The sequence below is a fragment of the Lates calcarifer genome, linkage group LG11, assembly GCF_001640805.2.
Source record: "Lates calcarifer isolate ASB-BC8 linkage group LG11, TLL_Latcal_v3, whole genome shotgun sequence".
NCBI lineage: Eukaryota > Metazoa > Chordata > Actinopteri > Centropomidae > Lates > Lates calcarifer.
Window position 1 is genome coordinate 1,819,405 of NC_066843.1, and position 26,791 is coordinate 1,846,195.

Consider the following 26,791-nt stretch of genomic DNA (forward strand, 5'->3'; position numbering starts at 1 on the left):
TGCTGTCAATCAGCCGGGTGGCACGGGCACCGAGGCTTCACAGCGTCCCTGCATATAGTGGGCCGGCTCACACCGACTGACACCTGACAGACTGAGGCTGTCAGTGACGTCTGAGCCAAATGCGCTTTTCGTGGCGACCATATGCTAATGCTGCCACTAGCCACATCATATACTTATTATATCAGTTCAGTCTGCCTACGCCCCAGTCTAATCCACTTAATCTCATGTTAGCAGCGTATACAATGATAAATTCCAAACAAAAGCACCCGTTAGCGGCTCTCCTCTCTTTTTCAGTGATACTTTGACTTCCTGCAGGAGACATTTTTAAATAGCGCTGATCCTTGTTTAGGATTGCCGGTAACGGGGGGTGGCTGTAGGTGCAATGTGTCAGAACATTTGAAGAAGATTGAGTGTGAAAAGCCGCCCACTTCTTCCCCCTGCACTCTTCATCCGCCAGCAGCCTGAACTTGGAGGCTGCACAGCGGCGCTACGAGGCCGGCTGGCCTGAAAATCACTTTGTGTTCCTCTCCCAGGCACATGCGGTATGGATGCGTCTCCGCTCGGCTCAGGCCCTCCCGACACCGTGATTAATGGCACTCGCTTCTCTCCCCATCTCATTCTGTTACTGTCAGAGTTAAGTGGGCCGAAGACAATAATAAACAGTCAGTCTTCTGTGAACCCCCTAACACGATCATTCCACCCCACCCGATTCCCCCTTTCCAATGAGAAAAAGAGGAAGAGAGATGGAGTGAGAGATAGAGAGGAAGTGTGTGCATGTGTGTTTTATGTGTGTGTGTGTGTGCACATGCAGCACAAGGCAGACGAATGCAGAGTTAAAGACACAGAACCACGGCTCAGTAATGGAAATGGAGACTGGGAGATATGTCAGTGAACCAGACTGTGTCTCATAAGTGTGTAAAGTTTACAGCATACAGAGGTGTAGCTCTTGATTTGAATATTCAGGAAACACAACAATATGTAGAGGGTGTAGCTTTCTAATGACAAATGATTTATATATTAAGAATACCTTTTTACACGTACATCATCAAATATATGCTTTGCAGTCGGAGATGTTTTGATGTATATTCCCCTCTGTTCCATCTATTTCCATACAGAATGAAAATTAATTAGCAGAGCTGTGAAACTTGCATATAATTGCATGGTAATTCTGTTTATGTGCAGATTGATTTAAAAAGTCTGCACTGCTCTACCTCACAACAATAAGGCAACTGACGGCAATGAATAAAGACTTGAACTTCACTGTGATCTTTAAACAACCCGAGCAAGTATCTTATAGATTTTAATATCGTGTGGAAATAAATAGATGCCAATAGATGCCCAGAACACAAGAAATTAAATATTTGTGTCCAAGTAAGCAAAGCCAAAGTTGTTTTTACTTTACTGTGCTTTATTTCACCAGGATAATCCACTCAGTATCAATAGAGCTTCCTGGCACAAGGACAAAAACAATATCAAGAATCACTAAGCAGCTGCTCAGTTCATTTAACCCAGGTATGAATCCCAGGTCAGTCCTGTGGTGGGTTCCCAACCTGTGGGTCTGGACCCCTTGAAGGACTTTTAAAAATAAATAGGAGGATTTATGATCTGATCTGCTACATATTATTTTGTTATTCAGAGACTCACTTGAATAAGTTAAGCTTTTTGATAGTTTTGCACCTCTAAAAATTCTTCAAATCAACAATGAAAAAACACTGTAGTTGAATTGGCTGCAGCCTGTATACATATTCAACGCTCAGTGAAGAAAAGAGGTAGATCTTTCTTAGTTTTAATGGGTCACAAACCAAAAAGGTTGTGAAGACTAAAGAGAAGATTACAAAAATGCCTTCTTCAGGGCCTTTAAGATAAAGTCTCGAATGCTGACTGATTGGGAGAAAAGGGAGATATTGAGATAGCTGCAGCCAGAGGAAAGCAAAGTGAATGGAGTGAGCGAAGACACTTTGGATCTCAGACCTGCTGTTTTAGTCACTAGTGAGCTGTCTCTTCCTGCAACTCCAGCCTCCTCCTCCCTCCCCGGGCCTGTCACTTCACTCTGCCATATCCTCTTCAGTCGAGCACTCCCTCCCTCCCTCTCTCTCTCTCTCTCTCTCTCTGTCTCTGCAAGACGCCGACCGAGCCGCTTCACAAGGAACACAGTGCTCATACAGCAGCAGCACCTGGTCAATCCTCCGAGGGTTTCCGTACACAGGCAGGAATAAAGGCTCCAACTTTGAGTTCCAGTCACTGACCTCAGTGTCGGGGCCTCAAAAGCCTCCACCGAGGCTGTGGGACCCTTCACCACCACCACCACATGCTCCCCTCCTCCTCCTCCTCCTCCTCCTCCTCTTCTCCCCTCTCTTATTACTGGGGATGACCTGCCTCACAGCCCTGGGCTCAGTGACCGAGAAATCCTCGGGCCCTCACCGTCCCCGTCCTCCTTGCTGCTGGTGGATTGTCTTTGTGTCTACCGGAGTGGCCTTGGAGAAATGAAGTGCCATGATCTCATCACGCCGAGCCCATTGTTTTCACTCTCATGCACACTGTGTAATAGCCATGGAGATAAGGGGATGATTCAGGCCTTTCACGGAAGGAAATGTGAAAAGCCTGCCTGCGAAAAAGTGAAATTACTGTTTTGATGGCTTTTGATGGCGGGGGGCATAATTGCTGGATGGAAGGAAGGATGGAGGGTGAAATACACATAGGAGATTAGTATTTCTAATACTGGAGACGGTTGGTAGGAGGCCTGCAGAAGGTTATGCACGCAGTGGGTAGTTCTAATGAAGCTGCCATATATGTAGAATAGCAGATTGACTAAAATAGCTCATTGTTCTTCTTTCCTCAGCAACCTTTGCCCCTCTGGATTGAAACTACATTCTTGATGGCAGCACTGATTATGATATTGTTCGATGCTCATTGCCATAGTAACGGTGATTAATTTCACATTGTTTGTGCATGAAATAGTTGCCGGAGCCTTCAGGAATGGGAAACGAGCTTAAGTATTTTTGGCAACTGGCATAAGGCTCATCAACACATGCAGACAACACGGGTCGGAGGATTACAGCTTGTAGTAATGACAGGGGCAAAGCGTAAATAGTATAAATACTCCATGGGATTATAATTAGCCTTACTCTTTGCATTTAGACACACTCAAGTGGAACTAAAACCTTATTGACTTCTGGAGACAATTTCATATTAATTGGATGCCTCTTCTTTCGCACTGTCTTCTTCTTTGGTTTGTTTTCGAGCTGCTGACAAATGTGCTGCGATGGAATAACAGAGACAGCGTAGCGGATCAGCATTAGCCACAGCACCAGCTCGAGCATAAGAAACGCCACCTTCGTCGGCGTCACCGGGCCTGGCGACGATGGCGTACGATGGGAGAGAAGGTTGAGAATGAAGGGTGGGACGGGGCAGTTCTGAAGCCGTCCAAGATGAGCAACTTAAAGCACAAAAGTGGGGAGTCGATGTGAGAGGGAGGTGGATAAGATAAGGCTCGTAGGGCTGCATCCTCTGGGCGGAGGGATGGTAGCATGGAGGCAAGGAGGGGGTCGGGGTTTCCTGGTGATGCTGGAGCCTGGACATGAGAGGAATTAATGTGAATCTTGTCCGCCACCACCACCCCCTCAAACACACACATAAACACACACTCTATTTCATCTTCCATCTCAGCATTCAGCATATGTCCTCCTCCCTCTTTGTCTGCCACTCTCCCTCCCTCGTTTTATCTGCGCCGGCCACCAATTTATCCCTTCTTTTCCATCCAGAAGTGGGGGAAAGTTGTAAAGCTAATTAAGGAGCGGGGATGCGGCAGCTCGACAGATGTGCATTGAGATGGGTGCTATTGAGTAGCGGGGATAATGGTGTGTGGACCTGGTGGGCAGCGGGGTTGTGTTGGAGGGAGCTCCTACCTGGGCGTGCATGTTAATCAGCGCGCCTGTCTGTTGAGAGCCAGGGAATTAAGGGGGAAGGGAAGCGTGTCGCCAGCCTCCAGTGAAGAGACAAGGCAGGCAAGCTGATTAAGAGCACAAATTTGCCAGTTTGGTCAGACAGGGAGATATGTGTACAAAGGAGGAAAAGGGCAAGAAAAGTGTGTATTGATTAACAGTGCTGGTGGTGGTGGATTTCAGGGGAAAAAAAGGTGGGTAGAAATCTACCTACCGTTGTCAGACTAAATATTTCACAGTACTTGAAGGCATCACAATACTTCAAAGAGGCAAAAATCACAAAATGGCCATTACATATCTGCAGGGATGCTGTGATAGTCGTTGATAAATGTTAATAACTTAATGATTTCTCGACCCCGGTGCTGAGAATTTCTGCCTGTGAAAACTCACTTTGCCTGCACTCTGAACAAAAACTCGCCGCCTGATGAATTTCATGACATTCACAGTCTCCTTCACGTCCACACACATTTTCGGCTGCTCAACAATGGAGGACAGAGCTCCAGAATGAGCAAGCAACATCCCAGTGATGAAAGCTTTTGTCTCGTTTTCAAGCCAAAATGGCAGATGACACAGAAGTGTTGCTCTTGCTGTATTTCACTTCAAAAGGCTGGAATGTCCGGCTAATCACCGACAGATAACCACTGAGATAATCCATAAATCACTATGTATAGTACTCAAAAAATGACTGTCTGGGCCTTTAAATAGCCAGTGCTGTTCATGACCCTGCTCCAACAGGCAGAGAACACTGAGAGAGGAACACTGTGAGGTACAAGATCCAGTAATCATCTCTCTTTAATTAAAAGAAACTAGTCCTTAAACTGGTCATCATTGTTGTTACAGTCAAATCCCACTGTTGACTTTCTGTGAATTTTTAGGCGATATTATCTCTCAGTATTTATCAGGTTATCATTCCAAATATTTTCTCACACAACAATGCTCGGCTAATATGCAGAGTCTTTCTACATTGTCAATTAACAATGGTAGTGCTGAAACAATTAGTTGATAAATTGACAAACAAACTGTCAGAAGTTTCAGTAATCAGTTAATCATTTGCATGAGTTATCAGGCAAAACTGCCAAATATCTGCTCATTTTCTTTCTTTTATATCATTGTAAATTGAATATCTTTCAGTTTTGGCCTGTTGATCAGAAAACAAGTAATTTAAAGATTGGTTGCCCAATAGTGGAGGTGATTATTAGTTAGTTAGTAAATAATTTCATTAAAATATCAGCCTGAGTTCAAAAACAAAAAAACAAGGTGAAATGTACATCAGTTGGATGTTAGCATCGTACCTGTATAAAAGAGGTTTACACACAACTTGAAACATCATCATCATCGGTGACACAATATATAGAAACAAAGATGAACAGCAACCAGCAGGCACATTATAAAGCTATGCATATAGAGTGTTATACATTTGCAGCAGTTGTTTAGTTACTTGAAACACAAAGTCCTTTTTTTGAAATATTGATGTCATGTTATCCAACTCTTTTATCGTGATGGGAACTACACTTTCTGAATAGAAGTTTGAAGCAAAACTGATATTAAAATTAAAGCAGAATAGTGATTTGTTTTAGTGACACCTTGTGAACAACACAAAAGTTTTCACTCGAGTGAATAATAATTCTCTCTTATAGATAGATGCACAGCTCTATGCTTTCTTCCCCAGATATCTGCAAGTTTTTAATTAGAATTATCTCCCTTTTCACCGACACAGCCTGATCTAATTTCTCCATAATTGTTGTTATTTACACAGTAAAGGTTTACGGGTATTTATCAACATTTCCTTTCCCACATCTCAGTGTCTGCTGTCGATAATGAGTGGGGAAATTATTTTCAACAGTCAGTCATTATCTGTGTGTTCAAGTAGTCTTCCTTTTAATATGCTAATGCGGCTGATATAATCAGCTGGTAATTGTAAAACACTTCAAGTACGACACATTTTGTGGCTCTCTCCCCTGAATGAAGAAATCACAGCCAGTCAGTGGCACGGAGCTGCGGTTGGATGTACCGACGATCTGTTTATGTTCTCGGGAGACGTTGTGGAGGGGAGCGCCCGCCATTCGATCTCCGCATGGCACAAATCCAAATCACACACAGGCTCCTATAGAAATGTGTAGGCTGGCGTGAAAGCTGTGTTGCTGTGTTAGTGATGCCACCACCACCACCACCCACTTCTGCAGTTCTTTTTTTCCTCTTTCTTATCAAGCGTTTTATTGGTAAAAATCCACCTTTGATTACCATTGATCCTCCCATATAGTTGGTTTATACCTGCCTGCTATTTATGTCACAACGTCTTAAATGAATCTTTTTTTATTGTGTCTTAACCAGAATGATGAAAGAAGTGTTCTCCCCATGTCCTCCGGGGATGCTAGTGCTTTTCTGCGGGAGAGGATGGGATCCTGACTTTGTTTTTCTCCTTCGGCTGTTATTTCCCTGAAGAGAAGAGCCGAGTGAAGAGAGCTATGAGTGATCGACTCTGCCTTTATTCTCCAAGTTTTCGGGGGATTTGAAGTTATTGAAAGTCTGGGGATGGGTGACAGCTCCGAGATGTCTATGTGATGCCTATCAGGCGTGCGCCGGCCGCTCCGTCGTGTGTTTGCGTGCACGCACGCACACACGCATGCGTGCGTCCAGCCTCGCAAGCTTGAGAGACAGAGGGCACGGGCTCCATGTTCTCAAATACATGTTATTCTTGTGGCCAATCATTTCTGCTCACACATGACATCTCTCCCAGATTGATTTCATTCAGCTGTAGAGGGCGGCAAGATCAAACAAATGTTGTCTGAAATAGCGGCGGCGGTGCAGGGAGGGAGGGAGGGAGGGAGGGGAGGGGGTCAGGGGTGGAAGGTTGCTTGCTTGAAAGATGAAGTGAGGGATGGAAATGGAGAGAAAGAGAATCAGTCATCCAGTCAGCACAGTGCCATGTGGTGACATGGTATAGCGGTGGAAGGTGCTACTGTGTAAACCAACAGTCCTTTCAACAACTGCTCCTTTTCACAGTGAGGTGGCTGCTTTGTAGAGGTGGTGGTCGGGAGGGGAGAGAGGGGTGGAGGGGTAGGGTGGGGGTGCAGCCCTATTCCTTCACGATGCCTCTGAGTACCCATGCAAGGAATAATGGATGCGTAATATGGAACGACAGCTTGCAGAGCACTATCATTAATGTTGTAATTCACTTTTAGTGTTTCTACTATTGCGCTGCAACAGGAGGCACAGATGTCACCTGAATCTGCTCCTTCTAGCAGCCAGAGCACACCCGGTTTTCACCAGCTGTCTTGGAACGCACCCTGCCAGCCCCCCCCGTGTGGGCAAATGTGGGCACAAGTGTGTTTGTGACTGTGTGTGTGGTACACGCGGTCCTGTTTTGCTGGCCTTTTGAATGCAAGTTTGGGTTTTTGGATAGAGGATTTTGCGTTAGATTGCATCGTATGTTTGTTGTATTTTGTGTGTTTAAACTCATCCCAGGTTACTTTACAGTCAGTCCTTGGGTTTAGGGATAATTAATCATCCCTGCATGTTCTGTTAGGTACGGAGGAGTTTGCTGTTTTATCATTTCTTTTCCAATCTGAGGTTATAAGATGCATACAATGAGTTTTCACTTTTCTTTTAGCGCCTCTGTTTCCACCAGTAAAGCTAATCCATCACTTTGAACGAAAGGATGACAGCCATGTTTGGCAAAGCATTACAGAACTAACATCAGGCTATAAACTTTTACATATTGGAAAAAGAAAGTTCAGTTTATCATTTCATGATAATGTAGATTCTGCAGCACTCTGTTGATACACCAGACTGCTCCTGTCAATCACAGGCCAAGCTACACACTTTAACTACTATATACTAGTTTGTGAAAACATGATTAAAAATTAAAAACAATGCAGTGACTAGAAACATGTCAGAATGCCAGGACTCATATAGAAGTGTTTCCTCTACAAGTAGTGTGCAGGCTATAGTACAGTGCTAATATAAACCATCCAATCTGTAATCCTCCTCAGGCAACAGGATAATGAGACAACAAACAACTGCAAAATTACTACAAATGACAGAACTTGTGGGGTTTTTGTGTCTCTTTCTGGCTGTTTTGTGTCTCTTTGTGGTCGTTTTGTGTGTCCTTTGTTTGAATCACTTTCCAACAGTCTCATGCAGAGGCTGTGATACTAACAAGCCAGCTCTCTGGCCTCATCTCTTGGCAGCTTTGGATTGAAGTTTGGAGGAAAACATACAGTTACTTATGTAAACTGGTGACAAAATCCTGAAAATGAAGTGTAAGTTATGTAGTATCGTTGATGGTTTAAGAGTATTTTAGGTGAGGGAGGACAGCAGTCATTTCTAGCTGTACAGTTCTCTTTCATTTATACATTTTTGTTCATGTTCACCAGTCTCTGTCTGCATATTGTACTTTAAATCTCGCTCATTCCTTCCAAACCACCTCGATGTGTGCTCATAAACATGAAGCTCATCAGCAAAATATTTTGTCACATTCCTTCAAGGTGCAGCTTTTTCTTTTCTAAAGCAAAATGCAAAACAATAAGTGAATAATGATATGGATTTCATGGATACCCAGGCTCTAATTGAAACAGGTGTGATTAGCATATTGTTTGTGTTTCATGCTGCACCGTAGGCCTATTTGTGTTATACGGGGACCTTTATGGAAATGAACGCTTTGAAAAAAAAATCAACAGAAATGTATCCTATTTCTTTAAAAGGGGCACAAATTTACTGTGAAGATCATCCTGGCAAAACCACAGAGGGAAATGTCAGAAAGGGAAAAAAAGGTTCAAAGAGAAAATAGCTGACTGACTCTGTAAGTGAAGCTAAGCTCAAAATGAAAAATGTTCATTATATGCCCGTCAAGGTGAAAGGAAGCCATCTCCTCGCCGATGCAGTTAAAATGTCGACCTCTCCTTCTCCGAGGGCGAAAAGAGGAGAAATGTAAAAAGAGGAGAAAATGCTTCTGTGTGTGTGTGTGCGCGTGTTCATGTTTTGCATGTGTGTGTGTCTGTGCATGTGTGTGTGTGTGTGTGACTGATCTGAGCTCCAGTTCAGACAAGGGCAGCGATGTTAATGGTTCTGCTCAGTAAAATGACCCTTACATCCGTTTCTTCATACATTTTACAGTGGCTTCAGAAGTCCTCATATTTTCCCCTTGTCAGCAGTGTTTGTGTATCATTGTTGTGTTGCGTGTGTGACCTCTACAACGAGCGCCGCGCCCTCTCGGACCTCTGCCTGTCTCTTTGTATGTACCTGCTCATGTTAAGGCTGTTAAATCGCACTCAGGATGCATTTTATTCAGCGGTGAAGCAGAGTGTTATGGTCGACCTCTGCGGATCACAGATGCCGTCCCCAGTGCCTCATTACTGACAATTTATATAATCTAATGTTACTTGAATCACTCGCTGTGTTGGCAAATGTGTTTATTTTTAAAACCGCTCTCATTCAGTGTTAACACCACGGCCGCCATGATGCTACAAATCCCCGGGAATAAAGCAGCAGGTGGGCGCTGAGCAGCTTGACCACATTTTTGACAAAAATCTTCAGTAACGACCTTCATGGCCTGACTGCAAATGAGCGGGAGCCTCACAGTTTTGATTTGTTGGGTTCTGTGCCCGTGCCAAGGCCCGTTACAATTTTCATAAGGACTCGATGCCAATGTGGCCAATCTCCACTATCTGTTATGGATTATGAGCTAACCTTCCACCTCACCGTCTTATTTCTTACTGCAGGAGCAGCGGCGTTGGATGTGAAAGATTTCCACGTTTTTAAGAATGTGAGCAGCAGCTTTAAAGTACAACTGCTCCAAACTCAGTGCAGATATTATATCCCATCATTAGCAACTCTGCACTGCTGCAACGATTCTCTACACTTAAGATCTTTTTTGTCTTTGTAAAGTATCAGTTTGTAGGAGACATTTATGAAAAGTTTAAATAATGAAGTCTGGGGAAATTCTACATTTTTCTTACTGTCAATATCCCATGAAAAAGCCCAAACCAGCAATGAAATGTATCCAAGTATTGTGTGTATTAAGCCCCTGATATATCTTATTCCTCCATTGTTGTCTGAGTAAAAACACATTAATGAACCACACTGATGCACTGGGTGACATGTTTCTTCATTACCATGAACACAAGTTTTAGTTATATATTATATTACTGAAATATTTGATTAAATTAAACTGAGTCATTTGTTTATGATTAAGAAATAACCTCACCGGGTAACACATTGTCTGTCTGCTCTTTTCTCTAACAGGAACTGGTTTGGTACAGTGCAGTGGTGACATTGGACTTCACCCTTGACGTCAGCAACAAGTGATTTCCTCACCTGCGACCTCTGACCTTTAACTTCTCGGACAGGTAGGATGACTCTCTTTTACGAGATTGAGATAACTGATGGGCACTGATATAATGTTCTTGTTGTAGCAATGCTCCTGAGGGAAAAATGGAGAGTATCCACACACTCGGTTAAAGCTACCAAACTTTTATTTACTACTTTTCCAGACCTGAGAAAAACAACAATATACATCTGACAACATCGCAGAATATTCAATCGACACAACAAACTGTAATAAAAGGAGGAAAAATCCAAAAATCAAACAAAACAGTTTGTACTCTTAAAATTTAGGATCAAATTAATTATGCACAAATAGAAATAAATACAAACTTCACACAAGAAAAACACAAACTGTTATTTTTGCTCATAGAGAAGAGGTATCAAAAGTAAGTAGTAAAATTAATAAACATTGAAATCTTTCTCAATACACCGCCTCTGTAGTTATTTAGCTCATTTTCTAATTAAATGATGTCTCAGTAGGTCTCTAAATGCCATATTGACTTTAAGTTACAAAACACTGACCAACAAACAAATAACCATTTTTCTTCTTTTGCCATTTTGTGTAATGAGCCACTGTTTCCACGTCCCCCTGCACAGTGTTGAAAAAGCCTCCCTCTCACCAGCTTGTGCTTTATTCAGCCAGTTAAAAGACATCAGAACAGACTCATTGGAATGATAATCTAGAATGTGTCTGCACTTATGGAGAATATCTCGAAGCATGTCAGACTTGCATCAAAGCCGTTGTTGTAATTTTCTTTTCAAGGGCAACTTGAAAGAGGAGTCAGGAAGAAAGTAGCATTAGTTTCTTGTTTTTTTCCCCTACGAGGCAGCCGGTTCAAAAGTAACCCTGTGCTTTTCTGATGGGAGTGTAGGATGATTCAGCAGGAACCCAACAGCCCATCTGACTGATTCCCATTTAAACATAAACAGAAATATGGCTGCTCCAGGGAGCTCCGCGGAGGAATGGAAAGTAGCCCCAAATTTCACAGCAGCAAATCAAACGTCTTTTTATTTAACTCTTCCTTTCTGTTTTCCCTTTCTCTACGGCTCCCTGTAGCATTGTGCACACATAACGGCGCCTACTGATTGGGCTTATTTGAAGCACGTACCCTGACAAAAAAATGGAGAAGAGGAGATTTTCCCATGTCACAACGGGATTGAATGTGGTTCTCCAGAAGAGGAGGGCCTGAGAGGATTATATGGCTCAGTGGGCGCTGTATTGTGTGGGGAGTGGATACAGCAGGTACCCACCGAATCCCAGCCAAGAGACAGACACAGTGTTGCTAGGGATAATGTTGCCTCCCAGCAATTAAACTCTGGAGGTTTTGGAGTGGTTTAGGAGGAAGCTTGTTAAATTATCCCATCGCTTCTTTCCCCTTTTCTCTCTCTGTCGCTCTGCCTCTCTGTATTTCGCCACATTTCTTCTCTTTTTACTGTTTCACTGGATGAGCACCTGAAAACTATAGGGGGAGTCATTTACCTTCAGTTCTTCTCTGTTTAATTGAATCCTCTCCTGACGGCGCTTTGCATCTTTTTTCAATTACGTATCCAATGCACTCACACTGCAATGTGTTTTTTTTAAAAGCACATACATCCTCCATCTGTTTAGGTAAAGGTAAACATGACACTGAAAATGCTGAGAGCTGCCAGGTGATGGCAGTTTTAAATAAGAGATGCAACCATGCAAGACATTAAAATCTGAAGAAAGTCACACTTTGCTAAATTAAATACCCTAAATTTAACATTTATTCAGAAGAGCTTTGTCAGTGGCCTTTGTATCAAAGTGAATTCAAAGGTTTGTGCTTATAAAACCAAATATTTTCCTGTAAGTTAAGTTGAAAAAAACGCTCTCCATAATTTTTCCATACTATTACTCGACTCAAACATGGAACATATCTAAATACATCTACTCAAATATACTATGAGTTGCTTGAACTTTTCTTTCGTACATTAAAATGTTATAATGCCTTGTAATTCTACTCCTTGATATTTCAGGTGGAAATGTTGTACTGTTAGAGATTAAAATTAAGATTGTAAGTGCCTATGATGATCTTAAAAATCACAGTGCATTGTAATGCAGAAAATGAAATGACCTTAACCAGGTGCAAGAGTAAAATACCGCCTCCATGTAAATGTATCAGTAATAGCCTTCCAGTAATATACAGTGACACTGAAAGGAGCCATTCCCTCTGCATAATGACTTCTCTTACCCCATATACTTTAAGCACATTCTCATCATAATACTTCTGTGAATTTGCTTCAGTAAACATATAAAGAATTTAGAGTATATTTCCATGTGGTTCTTCAACTTTCAGTTTAGTGAAGGATCTAAACTCTTCTATCTTTGGGCCACGTGGCAGAAGAAGTGATCTGCATTAAAACAGACAGTACATTATGAATTCAAGTATCAATTTTAAAACGAAAAATGAGCAGCATCCCTAAAAATGATACTGGATTAATTTCACTTTGTCTTTGAGTTCAACCTCCATAAAAGTCCTGTCTTGGTTTCCTGTTATGGGGGAGGTGATGCTCACAAACTTTGACCATGTCCTCGTCCTCAGTCAAACAAACAGCCTATTTCAAAGGTGAAAGTCCATGGTTTTCCACTTGAAAAGAAAAAAACATCCTCTCATTTATTTCCAAATGTGACACTGTGCTTCCTAATACCTTGGGGACTGATGTGTCCGTAGTTCCAGGTCGGTTCCCAACAGTACAGCAGTGCTGCGTTAACCTCTTTTCCGTACCCCTACACACACACAAACACACCCACACACACTCCAAGGTAACTGTGGGTAGCAGAGCCCCAAAGCTTCGTCGTCCAGGACAAATTGGTAGCAAGCGGCTCATTTACTCGGAGCCGTCATGAATGGACTGTGCCGTGACTGTGTAAACAAGTGCAAAGACTCCCAAGGGCATTCCTGCATAAATAATGACTCCAAGAGATGTTTGCCATTTGTACCACTCACTGGTTGCAGACATGGGTCAGCTAGTCTCCTCTGTGGGGAGTCTTCAGTAAACAACAGGCGCCGTGTCCATTAACGACTGTGTGAAAAAAGTTTACCTGGTCACAGGTGCAAGGGCTCGTCTCCCAGGCTGGGGGATATTGGGAATTTATTTGGCTTTTCCCTCGCTTGTTTGGAAGCATTTGGTTTTCTGACTTAGAGGCTTTGGTCTGAACCATAGCAGAAGTTAATGTTTACGAGTTTACTTCATTATATGTTTGTATTTGGTTGGTTGGTGCCTGGTTTTAAAGCAAGCCAGGACTCAGAAACCAAGCCACATGGACTCAGAACTGTTTTTTTTTTTTTCCTTTGCCATGTGGACTCACGTTTGAGGGATTGTGTTTTGTCACCCTGTCGGGGTAGAGATTTTTGGCTGCAGGTGAGGAGTCAAAATGCATCACATCCCCCTGTCATTGTAGCCGAGCACAGACTTGTCTACTCTAATAACACATAAAGCAGTAGCTGAGCACGAGCGCCATTTATTCTTTTGGTTTTAGTCGTCTTTGCAAGCGTGATGAGCTGGGCAAGCTTTGTGTTGTTGTTGTTGTTGTGGAGGGTAAAGCAGCAGTTATTAGTACTCCTGAATTCAGTAGTAATATTCTCACCTCACCAAATGAACCACGCTGAAGGATCCATCACTCTGAGTTTGATTAAATTTCTCCAAACCTTCTCTGTGTGAAAGCACGTGAGGTTGACATTACAGGAGGGAGTAAATGTGGCTGTGAGCAGTGCTCGGTCTTATTTTGATGAAGCTGTTCAGGTTAGTGTGTGACTGCAAATCTCTGTTGCTATGACTAAACAGTCAGTAGAACGCGCTCTTACTTTTTAAAAAAATGTAAAGAGGAAACGACATGCTGTTACCTAAATGAAAAGCGTTTATCCTCTGTATGGGGGGTATTTACTGCATCTCAGACTTGTCAGGCTTAACTCTAGATTGTCAGAACATTCATCAGGCTAAGCTGTGCTCTGAAACAAATATTAACAGTGCTGGGTGTTAACATGCTGGCATTTAGAATGTAACATCTATTTTAGCTTTATTCCAACATTAAACATTTGACATTTACGATTTTAAAACACCCAATTCAATTTATTCAAGGGGAATGTATTTATTTTATTGCAATGTCCTGGTCTCTTTTGTTCCTGTACACTACACTACACATCCACATACATGCTCTTTATGTATAGTATCTATATTTTTGTGTTTCATGTGTCATAGTGTACAGAGTAGGTCTGTTCTTGTACTACCTTTTGCTGCTTCCCATATCCTCTAAGGTTTACCTCTCTTAGGTAGATATACCATGGTAACATGCCAATGATTGGCATGTTAATAGCAGCATGCTGTGTTAGCGGTAATCTCTATCACCAGCTGAGGGCTCACGAGAAGTCAGGTTTAGAGGTATCCTGTCATGAAATCATCCATTGGTGGTGCTGGATGAAAAATTCAGGTGGTGTTTCAAGGTCCTCGGGAGTTGTCGTCTTGGGACATTGAATGTGTGCAACAAATTTCTCGGCAAACCATCCAATATTTGTTGAGCAATTTCACTTTGAACTAAAGTGACGGACCGACCGACTGACCGAGCGTCTTCCCCACAGCCACGTAACTACTGTGGCTAAAAGCTGCCACTGAACTGTACCGATCCTCCTCGTCTTCACTTTGCTCAGGAAGCAGTGGGGCACTGACCTGATATCATCTCCGGCTCCGTGAGCATTATGTTCTTTTTGACTGTGGTTACTGCGCGTCAGTAGCTGCCGTGAACTACTGTCAGCTGTGTTTTTTAGACGGCCACCCAGGCTGCAAGCAGCACCCCCAATTGTGTTGCATAATTGTGTGGCATATAGGTTTCCGCTCCAAGCGTGGGTTTGAGGGAGAATGGAAAGCAAGATGATGTGTCAGTGGGAGAGAAGGGAAGAAATAAAGAGGAAGACAAAACAACACCTACTCCTCATTAGCTTAAACACTGCATGTATCCGTTATCCTGTAAGATAACATTTGAAGAAGAAGGAAGAAAAAAAAAAGAAAGAAAGCGGAAGCCCACATCCACTGCGCCACAACATGGGATGGAGATATAAAACAAATCTCCACACTTAGACTCTGCCATCTGTTCATCTTGGAGAAGAGCATGCCTTTGCGACACTTTTTTCTCCCCTCCCTTAGAAACCATCAAGCTCTCTCAGAAACCAGACAGCTTGACAAAGTGACACGCCTGGATGCCAACCCTGTGGCTGCATGTTTTCTTTTCCCCTCTCCTTTAGAATTTCACTTGTTTTTTCCAGATAGTTTGCATATCTAAATCCAGTTTTTGATAGCATATGCGAAATACAATGTGACATAATACAATTTGAGCTCCATGTGAGAAATGGGATTATCTTGGTCGTGATTGTCAGCGCTGTGTTACAGTAATCACTTTCTTCCAGGAGCGAAGACGTGACTCACTCACAACTTGACCTGCTGTCATTATCTATTCACTCTGACAGTATTTATGCATTTGGCTCGATATTTTGTTTTCCTTCAGGTGAATTAGAAATGAATTTGGAAATAGAATAAATAAATAAAGGAATGATGAAAAAATGAGTAATCCCCCTGCAAATTGGAACAAGGAGTAAATCCCACCGGCAGTAAATCCCCCCACTTTTTCTATCTCTCTCTCCTCTCTCCCTCTCTCAAAATGTTGTGGATGCGTCAGAGGAAGTGGTCGATCGTCACACAGCAGAAAGGCATGGGCTTCTTCTCTGTGCTCTCCACAGCCAGGCTTACTCCCCAGTGGTCTAATTGATACAGGATGTGTTTTCCAGGTCTCCAGCGGAAGGTCACATCACGTGAGTGCAACACACTGTGGAGACGTACAGACCTGTAGATGTTGCAGAAATCATGCATTTGTATTTTTTTCCTTATGTTGCACCCATTCTGGTTTATTTACCAGCTGATTGGCTGTAGAAGCCAGTTCATGTATTTCAGAGCAAAAGCTGCACCTGTTGAGCTGTTAATCCATAAAAACAGCCAGAAATCTGATGTGAAATCAGTTTAAAATAGGCAACTTAACCTTGCATCTATGGCTGGGTATCCTGGGTATCATTTTTGTTACCTGCACCTGAATCAAGACAATACTCGTCGAAGACGAATCAAAGTTAATATTTAGTATTAGTAATAATCCAATCAAAGAATAAGTAAACCAGACTAATAATAATTGACAGTTTTTCATACTCAGCTGAGTCCCCAAAAAGTATAGGAGGTATGTCACCTGGTCTTATTCAAGTTTTCCCTCGCTATCACCTAATTTAGACATTTCACACTTTCAGGATCAGAGGTAATCCTGTCAGTGGCTAATGCAGCAGAACCTTCATGGTGCAGATTCACCAAAACCCCAAAGAAATATCAGCTAGAAAACAAAATAGGGCTTAGGTTGAAGCCCACAGTTAACTCAGTGACCCATGGTGACGTTATACATCCTGTTTAAATACCCTAAAGCACGATGACTGTTTTAGTGATGTGTTGAAAATTTCTGGAAATGCAGGAAACAGATTTTGAATTGTGTTAAAAATCTTTTTCAATTTCTTTAGAAACATGTCAGTGTGTCACAGTTTCTCAGTTCAGTGAATGTCTGCCATTTTATTTGAAAAACCACTGAAGTGATTAACCAGTTGTCAAAATAGTCGTGATGGATTTTATTTTGATCAACTAATTAAGTAATTCACTGCAACTCCACATTTTTACATTTTAATTAATGAATTAGAGGTGCACTTTGTCTACATGCTACCTGTAATTACTGCCAACTTACTGCACATTACTTGTTGATGGAAAATTTCCTAGTAATATATATATATATATATATATAAATATATATTTTAAATAAGACATATAAGTCTGTAAATGAAGGGAGTGACGACATGGCAAAAACAGCTGAGGACTCAAAGAGTTAAAACAGCAGTGACGCATTAATTGTGGACATGGAAAAAGAGACACATGAATCACCTTTCCTCCTGACTGCCATGGATTAAGTGGAGCACGTGTCTCTCTGTGTTTTGGGCATTGGTATCTGGGCGATACACCCCTCCCACCCACCTCTGCCAAGAGGTGACACATGGCCGGCTATGCATCATTTTTTGAGTGTTTGGCTGAAGCCTCGTCCTCTCTCCACGGCCCCTCAGCCTGCTTCCACAACCCGTAAAGAGGACATCCATCAGGACAGGTGTAATTTGCCATGCAGTCACGCTTCTCTGCTAATACAATTTGTTAAGCAGTTGTTAAGTGTGTGTGTGTGTTTTTGTGTGTGTGTGAATCTACAGTATGACCCTTATGTTTTTCAGGGATTTGGTTTTGCTTTGTTTTCTTTGAACTTTGCTTCACTTTTAGTTTTCATTCACGTCCTTTGAATTTTCCCCCGTTTTTTAAGGACACTGACGATCATAATTGGCTCGTTGGCTAATTAAATTTTGTTCTATCAAAAATAATTAAGAATTTGTTCAAAGAAAGGCAAACTTCTCTTTTAATCCCGTTGAACATGGTCTAGATGAAAAGAGCCCTGAGCTTTCAACTCATGGAGATACAATGATAATTTGCAGGCTTAACTGGTATTCGGTGGGTGAAAGTAACATGGCAGTCTATGATGGCCCACGCTACGTACTTCACACTCCAAACTATTTGTTGCTCAGTGACATTGAGGTGACCCAGAAAATTCTATGTCATTAAATGCTTGGAGGATTTTTCGGCGCTGACCACAGTTTGTTCCCAGCTCAACAACAACATGTCGCTTGTTTCTCTCACTGGAGTTTTGAGTGTCATCTTTTTGTCTGTCCTGCCGTAATGAAATTCCACAATTACCGGGCTCTTCAGGTCTGTTTGTTTTGTTTTCCTGCTGCTTCCCCCGGTCTTGCATCACAGTCACAGCTTTGCACTGAATGCTACCAAATGGGTTTCCTAGATACCCTCACACAATGCAGTTTAATTCTGGTTACACAACACTAGATGTCACTCCAATGTTCTGAGATTAGTTTGATGTGACTGCATTTGCCCACAACCTAGGTGGACATCCCTATTCGCCTTTTAGTGCGTTTCCACACATCAGCTTGCATGCTTTCACATCAGATTACATCACATATCCCCACAGTTAACCATGGATCAAATGCTTGTGTCATCCAAGTCGAAGATGCTGTCTCAGATAAGCAGATTTAAAGTGTGTGTTATTTGAGCAGAAAACTGAAGAGGGGTTAGCGCTGTGGTGTGATCCTGGGTCTCAAGGGGAGGCTCCCGCTTGTCAGAATGTGCTGTTGCAGGATCTTCCTGATGAAGTCATTAAGAAGTCATTAAGAAACCATTAAGAATCATTAAGTCGGCGAGGTGGCACTCCAATGCGCGCACAGCGAAGCGCCAGGCATCAGGAAAACTTGTTAATCACGCAGTTTATTTGTTTCCCCAGTGTGAGACTGTAAATACTATGACAGTGTGTTGAAGTGTGCATCCTAATGAAAGTCTGTATTAGCTCCTCTGCCAGTGTGTGAACGCCCGTCTCTAGAGGGGCCACTCTCATCATCACACGATGGCTGCCTCCTCGCCAGCTAACCCTCTAAAGCAATAAACAAGAGCACGCGTTTCTGATTCTGTTCACTTATTTTCCCCTTAATCGGCCAGGTGGCTGATTTATAAAATGGCAGAGATATCAGGGAGCCCTTTGTTTTTGTCCTCTCTGTTTCGATTTGTGATCTTTGGGCGGCACGCTCACATATTTGTGTGAGTATGTGTGTCGCCAAGTGTCTGCACTTGTCATGCATATAGACATAGTATGGTGTTTTTCTAGCTGATTGTACGCGACCACTAGAAGCCCCATACTGTGACAGGTCGTCAGGAGGAGGGCGCTGCTTGAAAAACCACTGAAGAGCTCTTATCTTACTCATTAGGCCAGAGCGAGATGTTGCTTTCCCACATAATTATCTCCATACAGTAAATCTCTCATTAGGAGGTCCCTCTAAACCGAACCCTCAGAGACACAGGGCCATATCCAGGATGAGGAGGAAGGGACGAAGGCTCAGGTGCCTCCTGGCGCTGCTATCAGCCAGAATTAGACTCCATGGGTTGACTGCTGATTTAAAAAAGTAGGTGAGAATAAAAGGTAACTTTACAACTTGTATGTCATTTCTGTCTAGATTTTTTATGAAGACATAAAGACATAATACATAAATGAACATATTGTATATAGCTCATGAAAGAGAACAGTTAGTAAAGTAAAAAGTAAAAAAGTAAAAAGCAAACCAAAAAAAAAAAAAAGAAGCCAGTCATTTTAGGTTCAACAGCAGTTCGCAGCAGATATAAAACGAGGTCTGGCAATGAGCACTTTGACTTACAAGATTTGTAAGCAGCACAAGACAACAAACTACTTCAAAGAGGCTGAATCATCTGTTCCCAAATTGGAGGTGCATCAGTCAGGAAAAAACTGAAATACTCTTTAACTTGTCAAGGAGACCAAGATTGAAAAATCATGTGCCAAACAGGTAGTAAGATTTGTAGAAAGGAGCTCAAACGCTGCGGGATGTGATGCATGAGGCTGTGCGGTGTGATGGCTGACTAACTAACCTGAAGTGGCAAACAGGAAAAGCCTTTGCTTCCCATCCTTTCTTTGATTTTCCTGTTTTCCTGTTATCTCATATTCTTTCCCCTTTCAGTGGCTACATTTTTCTGTCATGGACACCATTACTGTGCTAGCTATCACATCGCGTGATAAAAAATTTCATGCAATTAGCTGCATTGGCTTTCCTCAGGTTGCAAAAAAACAACAAAGGCGTGCAGCTGAAGTTTATGTTTTTCACTTTGAAACTGTGAGAGGCTGCTTACGTCCTGATAACCAAGAAAACAGGGGAAAAAAAACAATATTCTCTTTTTTTTCATTTGATAGAATCAGTGCTTACATTTACAACAAAGCATGGCACTCTGACACAGGAGACTGCTCCTCTTCTGCCTTTTTCCCACCGTTAGTCAGGGTTGGTCTCTTTCATCCATGATCGTAATCTTCCTCCAACCTTAAGCCAGTAGCTTTTGTGGCTGTGATCAGAAAACAGTCACATGAATCATTTCTGTAATGTCATGCATTTTGGACAGTACCTGATGTCATCCTGCTGATAGGGGCGTCATATCAGGAAACACTTATGGGTTGAGCATTCTTTTCTTCTCTTAAGTTCATTATTGACCTTTAAAACAGGAGTTTGATGACAGGAAAGCACCAATATGGGCGAAGATTATTGTTGTTGGTCTTAGTTTTGGGAAGACGTCTGTTCTTTACATCCATTCTTTTCTCAGGCAGTTTGATCGGTTGCTCTACCAGACTATGGCGTAATCTGACGCAGTTCATCTTAGAGTCTTTCCGAGTCTTTTCCAGTGTCTAACTCAGAGGTTCAAGCCTGGATGCTAGAAATTCTGGTCCCTCTGACAACCGCTCCTCAGCAGCTCTGACACGATAAATATCTGTCATCCCTGACATGTTCCAGAGTTCCTGTCCAGCTCTGGGGCCTCTGAATCATTTAATGCCTCCCTCCCTGCCTGCTGCAACCGAACATCCAAAATAAACAATAAAAATGCAGGTGTGTTAAACAAAGAGTCTCATGTGATCGTACCCTAGTAACTCCCTGCATGAACCATTACTGCCGTTCAGCTGTTTGCAGCCATTGAAGAATATTGACTTAAATGCTGTCAAAATACCAGAAAAGCTGCATGACAGATGGCTTTCAGCTGCCATATTTAGCTTATGGATGTGTCTTTGTCAGCAGATTTGGCTTGACACCTCTCCCCACTGCTTTTCTACCGGAAAAACACCACCCTCCCGCTGACCGTATGACCCGGGTCAACCAACTTCTCTCAGGGATTAATCCTCGTTGTGTGTAAACACATTAACTGGCAATTAATATGGAGATTCTGCTCCAGATGTGCTTGTAAAAGTGGAGTTTGGACTTGGCAAGCAGCTTTTCTGATCCATATGGGTTAGCTGCCGAAGCAATATTCCACCTGCTCCTGCCGCCATTATTTTTCACACAGGCAAACAAATGCCCCAAATGAGAGTCACAGCTTTTGGTTTAGCGGCACTGATGAGGGAGGGTTGGGGGGGGGCGTCTCATTCTTGCAGCATTCATATACACCTGGTTAGTATGTGTTGAGACGTGGCGGAGAATCTGTTTCTGCTCTTCCGTTATGCTAATTTCAGTCCTCCCACACTTGGAACATGATGATGTGAGGGTTTCATCAACAGCTGCAACTGTCGAGTGAAACAACATTACTGCAGTATCAGTAGTTTTCTGTCAACTAGTTAAACTCGACAAACTTTCGCTGTCGGATTGCATTGATAACGCAGAAGAAAATGATGTAAAATGTGGAAATAGTCAAAGCCTGTAGCAGTGGCTCAATCCCGTCTGTGGCATTTCACCTCACCTGCTAACTCACACACAGACGGCCCAGGATCTCTCAAACAAATTGAACCGAATTGTGCTAAATTACTTTTTTTATCGATCTGGCTTATTTTCAGGCCATGTAATTTAATCCTCCTATTACTAGGCCTATATATCATCTTTGTTTATAAAGAAAGGGCGATCAATAGAAAATAATAGTGACTCTCTTTGAAAATGAATCAATGTGAAACATGATGCTGCAGTATTATCATTCAAAACCAGTGTGGCAACCTGATCTGCCTCAGATGTACTGTCACAGCTTCAGTGGCAAAGGTCTTATCTGACTGGCAGCACGGAGGCATTAAAATAAAACTAACAGGGAAAATAACACACTGAAACAGATAAAGCTTGTGCTGTGTGTCAACCAGAAACTTAATTTTTACCCTCTGCATTGGATGGCTGTCGCGTTCGCCTGTTGCTTTTGCAGTCCTCTGCTTTTCTCAGTCAGGTGCATGCAGGTCACAGCTGAGATATTGTGTAATTCCTGCTGAGATGATCAGTCGCATCAACCAGCTGCAGAAAGAGTGATTGCGTACAAGCTCTGTTAACTCCTGTTCTCATCAGGATTTCTTCAAAAACACCCACTAATTCAGAATTCAGAGCAGCAGCAAAACAAGTGGCTAGTTTTCATGTGTCACGCATCCTCTCAGTTTTTTTTTCCTCCAAGAATTGCAGCACTCTCATCATCCACTAGATAGGCTCCATGATAAAAATATAAATGTATGCATATTTTAAAGCTGTCCTCAGTTGGAAGTACACACCTTTTTAACGTGAACAATCACAGTATCCCCAAGCTGGTTGCATCAGTTCCTTATTGTCTTTCTGCCTGTGCTCCAGTGTGATTGAAAAGCAGGTGCGCAGCAAGACATTGATCTTATTTTTGACTTGACTTGTTACTCTTGTATTAAAACTCATCAAATGTTCGTTTTGGATACAACAATAAAACCTCACATGCAGATATTAACCTTGATAGTTCACTGCTTTTATAGTTGAATATAGACATTAATGCAGACCCTGAAAAAAGACAGAAAAGATGTTGTAATATTCCATGTGTATTAAAGGGTCTATTTTTAAGATTTGCTATTACTACATAGCATAACATTACCAGCATTACCAGCTGTCTAGCAGAAACAAGTTCAGCATCTAATCCCTTTACTCGCCAAAAGCTGCACCAGAAAGCAGCACCAGTGTTTTCATTCTAGCTTTATTACTTCTTCTGCTGAAGTTAGCACGCTAACCAGCTAGCCACAGCCCAGCTGGCGAAGATTTTATTATGTAACCAATAGGACTCAATAGGACTCTCAAGGACCAGCAAATTCCACTTTATTATTGTGTAACACTAGATCTTATTTGGCAGGAAATTGGTTTACTACAAAAAGAAGTTTTATAGCACAGATCAGAGGAGGACTGGTCATGTGGCAGAGAGAGGACTTAAGGGTTCAGTATGCTACAAACTAACAAGTTCATAGAAAGGATTGAAAACAAACTGCAGGAGAAGAATCTGCCATTGTAGAAACAGGCAGTTGATGGTTAGTTACTGTACAAAAACTGGTGAACAGTGATGATCAATAATCAAGTTTGAGGGATATTAATGTCAAATATTCCACTTCTTGCTGGGAAATTGAGGCAGTGAGGAAAGAAAATCTAATATAGATCTTCTTCAGTAAATGAAAACATAAAACAAACCAATATGCTCCATGTGACAGGAAGCAGTGGGATTTGTAGGATATGTGACTTTAATTTTGATAAACACTACCACCAATATCACCACTGGCCACAGAGGAATCACAATTAACTGGAGTATATTACTGCGTGTTCGTGTTTAAAAATGCTTCTCATAGCACTTTTAGAAGCAGTGGGGATGCTTTGGCTTAAATTAGACATCAACAGTAAAAAACTAAAACAAGATACCAAGCTGCTAGCTGTTTTTTTCCAGTCACAGCCACAAACCTCCCACTCTCCGCCACATGGGGTCTGTCCTCCAGCTCAGCCCCGGATGGACTAGCAGTCCCCTGATGGTCGCATCCTTTCCCCTGAGGTCCGCCGTGTGCTGACGGGTAAAGGGGAGAGATGCACTAGCAGACGCTGGCCACAGTTGCTCTGCCTGGCATGAGCATCGTGTTGGCTCTGACCAGACCCGAGTCTTCCAAGAGCTCTGTCTTTTCCGGCCGGCCTGGGCTCCCGCATGGGGCCTGGCATGCTGAGCGTGAGCTTGGCATCCCGGACAAACAACAGGAGGTGGAGGCATCCTCGCTCTTTCTCTCTCCTGATGATCTGCTCCAAGGACGATTTCCCTTCTCTCGAAACTGGCTTCAGTTACGAACAAAACAGCAGCAGTGTTTACAGACCTTCAAAAGGAAGAGAACAAAACAAAAAGGAACTGAGGGAATAGGTCTGATTTGCCTGATTCATACTGTATGGAATCACATCCAGGCTAATGAAATTGCTTTATTTGGATGCAGAAAATATATGCATTTGTGTTTAGTGAATCTGTGGTAGGACCTTGGCCTCTGTGCTTCAAAGCCAGAGCATATTTGCCAGACTCTCTCCATATCTGCTAATGATGGAATATAAACTAATGACATGTGTTACTTCTGGGATAACACTATCCTGATAATCAGGCTGAATTGGCACTTTAGTTCACTTGGTTATGCAGTCTGACATCGTGTGCACGTTGGCCAGTTTCTGCTTAAGAGAGGTTGTTATTTTGCCTTCACCAGTCTGCAGTGACTGGCGTATCAGTTTCATCTGTTAGCAGTAGTGATTGCTAACAGCAGTCAATGTGTTTGCTGAATGGCCTTAAGGTGGAAGTCATCAGCTTCATTTATAGCCTGATCTATGTTTAAAACATTATCACAGTGCATGTTTAATTTTGTGATTAATTGTTTCAACGTGCAATGATGTTGTACATGTTGGGCATTCATAGACTCATTAGTTCTGTCCAATTAACATTCACTTTGTACATGTTTCATATTTTCACATAAAAAAATGCAGTTTATCAATTTCACAGGCAAGTTGGCAGGCTGTGCATGCCGCAGTCTTGTTGTATGCAAAAAAGGTTCTATATACATGCATACATTTTTACACTGGTGCTTCAGAAATCAATCCACTAAGCGCCTCAGAAAACCTCCCAGCATTCAGAAAGGAAGATAAACAATCTAAAAGTATCGTTTAACAAACTTCCTGTGCCGAAGCTGCAATCTAGACAAGTGCAGAAATCGAAAATGTTTTTTGCAGCCTAGGGGTTTATGTGTTACTTACATCAATTCAAAACAGTTTCTACAACTGTCTGAATGTGTTTTGCTTGTTCCCTTATGTCACACTGTGAAAGTTAGAAGTTGGAAAAGGTCAAAAGGGAACAGTGATGTGAAACCATCCAAACCCTTCCTATTTATTATTCCAAAAGCCCTAAAAACACATGGCTTTTTTATTTGAATTACATCTCAATCACTGTTTTCTGTATGTCAGCATTAACATATTGATCCCATACTGTGGCTAATGAGCTGGGAGCTACCTTCCTCACTTCTCCCACCACACTGACCGACCAACAGGAGATTTGAATCCTAACAACGTCCTTCAGGCATCACGTGACCGGAGGGAGCGTCTCATTTCCATACAGAGCTCTGCGGATGGCTAGTTTTCTGACCGCCCCAGCTGATGAAAATAAAGGAAACTGTATTTTAAAGCAGCGCCCTTCCTGCAACCCCCATAATTCATGCTGTTTATGATGTAAATATTTCACAGAGGTGAGATGACCCCACAGCATGGCAAAGGCCATTAATAATCATAAAAAATATGTACCACCCTCCCAATGATTAATTGCATGCGTTTTGCATAATGCTTTGTTTGCGGTGAGCTTTAAGCAATTTACTATCAGCCAACCAAACTGTCAAAGTAACCAAGGCTACTTCAAAGTGATTTTTGTCCCTTTATCACTAGTTACTCCACAGTTATCTCCATAAAGGCTCAAAGATGGAGTCAGCCTGCTATAAAACCAAGAATTGTGTGTTAATAAACAAGCATTATTGCAAATACTTGTCAAAAAGAGTAATTCCTAAAAATGTCATCAGTGGCTCCTAAGAGAGAAGAGTGCTGATGTGCTCCATACAAAAGTTGTATGATGAGTTTGGGCACTGTTAGAGACATCCTAATATTTTGTTTACTTCATTGATTAATTAATACTAAAATGAATGTTATAATTAACAGTAGGCAAGACAGGTTTATATAAATAATGCATTTCATATTCATAATGCTTCTTGTTGACATCTAGCTTTTGTTCCTGTGAGGGTTAAATGTGCTAATTGTAAGTCATTTTAGACTAAAGTGTCTAAATATATTCCATAGATATGTATTCAATATTACCTGAGTGAGATAAGTGCAAAAAGTATCTGCCACATGTTGAAGTACAACAGGTATCTTGGCAACTTCAGCTCATCCTGCTGCCTTGGCTGAGAACAGTTTGCCACGTTTGCCCTCGCAAAATTACATTTCTGTTCATTTCGAACAGTAAATACACATTTCAAAGAAATTCAGTGTCTTCTGGATTTGATTTTTTTAAATGAACAGATTTGCAAAGTTGCTAATGAATGTATCTGCATACTATCAACTTGTTTTCCCTCCAGTATCTCCTCTGTAAAAGATAAAACACAAATAAACCTTTGTTTCGTAACTGTCCTCAAATTACAAAAGGAAAAGAAAAAAGCTTCCAGGAGAATATATGATCAGCAGTTTGACATTCAGTCATTTTAAGTTTCTCTAAATCTGAAAAACTAGATAATTTTGCTAAACAAAAATGCTAAACATTTCTAGTTATAAGATGAGCTTTTACAGTGTGCTCATATCCTGTCTCTCTCTGAAGTGACTAATTTCACTTGTTGTGTTCACTGTGTATTCATACACACACTGTATGCTGCTGTATTTTTTTATAGGAGCCCGTGCTGTCATAAAATCCAACTCAGCGGGACACAGTTACATTTGCTGGTAAATCTGCTGGATTGTTTTATGGCACAAAGACAGATTGCTTTACAGCCCAGAACAGGAAGCAAGTATTGTTCTCTCAGTGTACACAGAGGGTGAGCATCAAATACAAGAAAGCCAAGT

At 41.9% G+C, this 26,791-nt stretch overlaps 1 protein-coding gene across 2 annotated transcripts in view; it reads left to right on the top strand.

Annotated features, from left to right (window-relative positions):
* LOC108874404 (RNA binding protein fox-1 homolog 3) overlaps positions 1-26,791 on the top strand; it is a 344,196-nt gene that overhangs the window by 61,008 nt on the left and 256,397 nt on the right. For both annotated transcript variants that reach the window (XM_051074169.1, XM_051074170.1), the window contains one exon: positions 10,185-10,288. The gene's annotated coding sequence lies outside the window, so the exon portion shown is untranslated. The remainder of the gene's footprint in view (positions 1-10,184; positions 10,289-26,791) is intronic.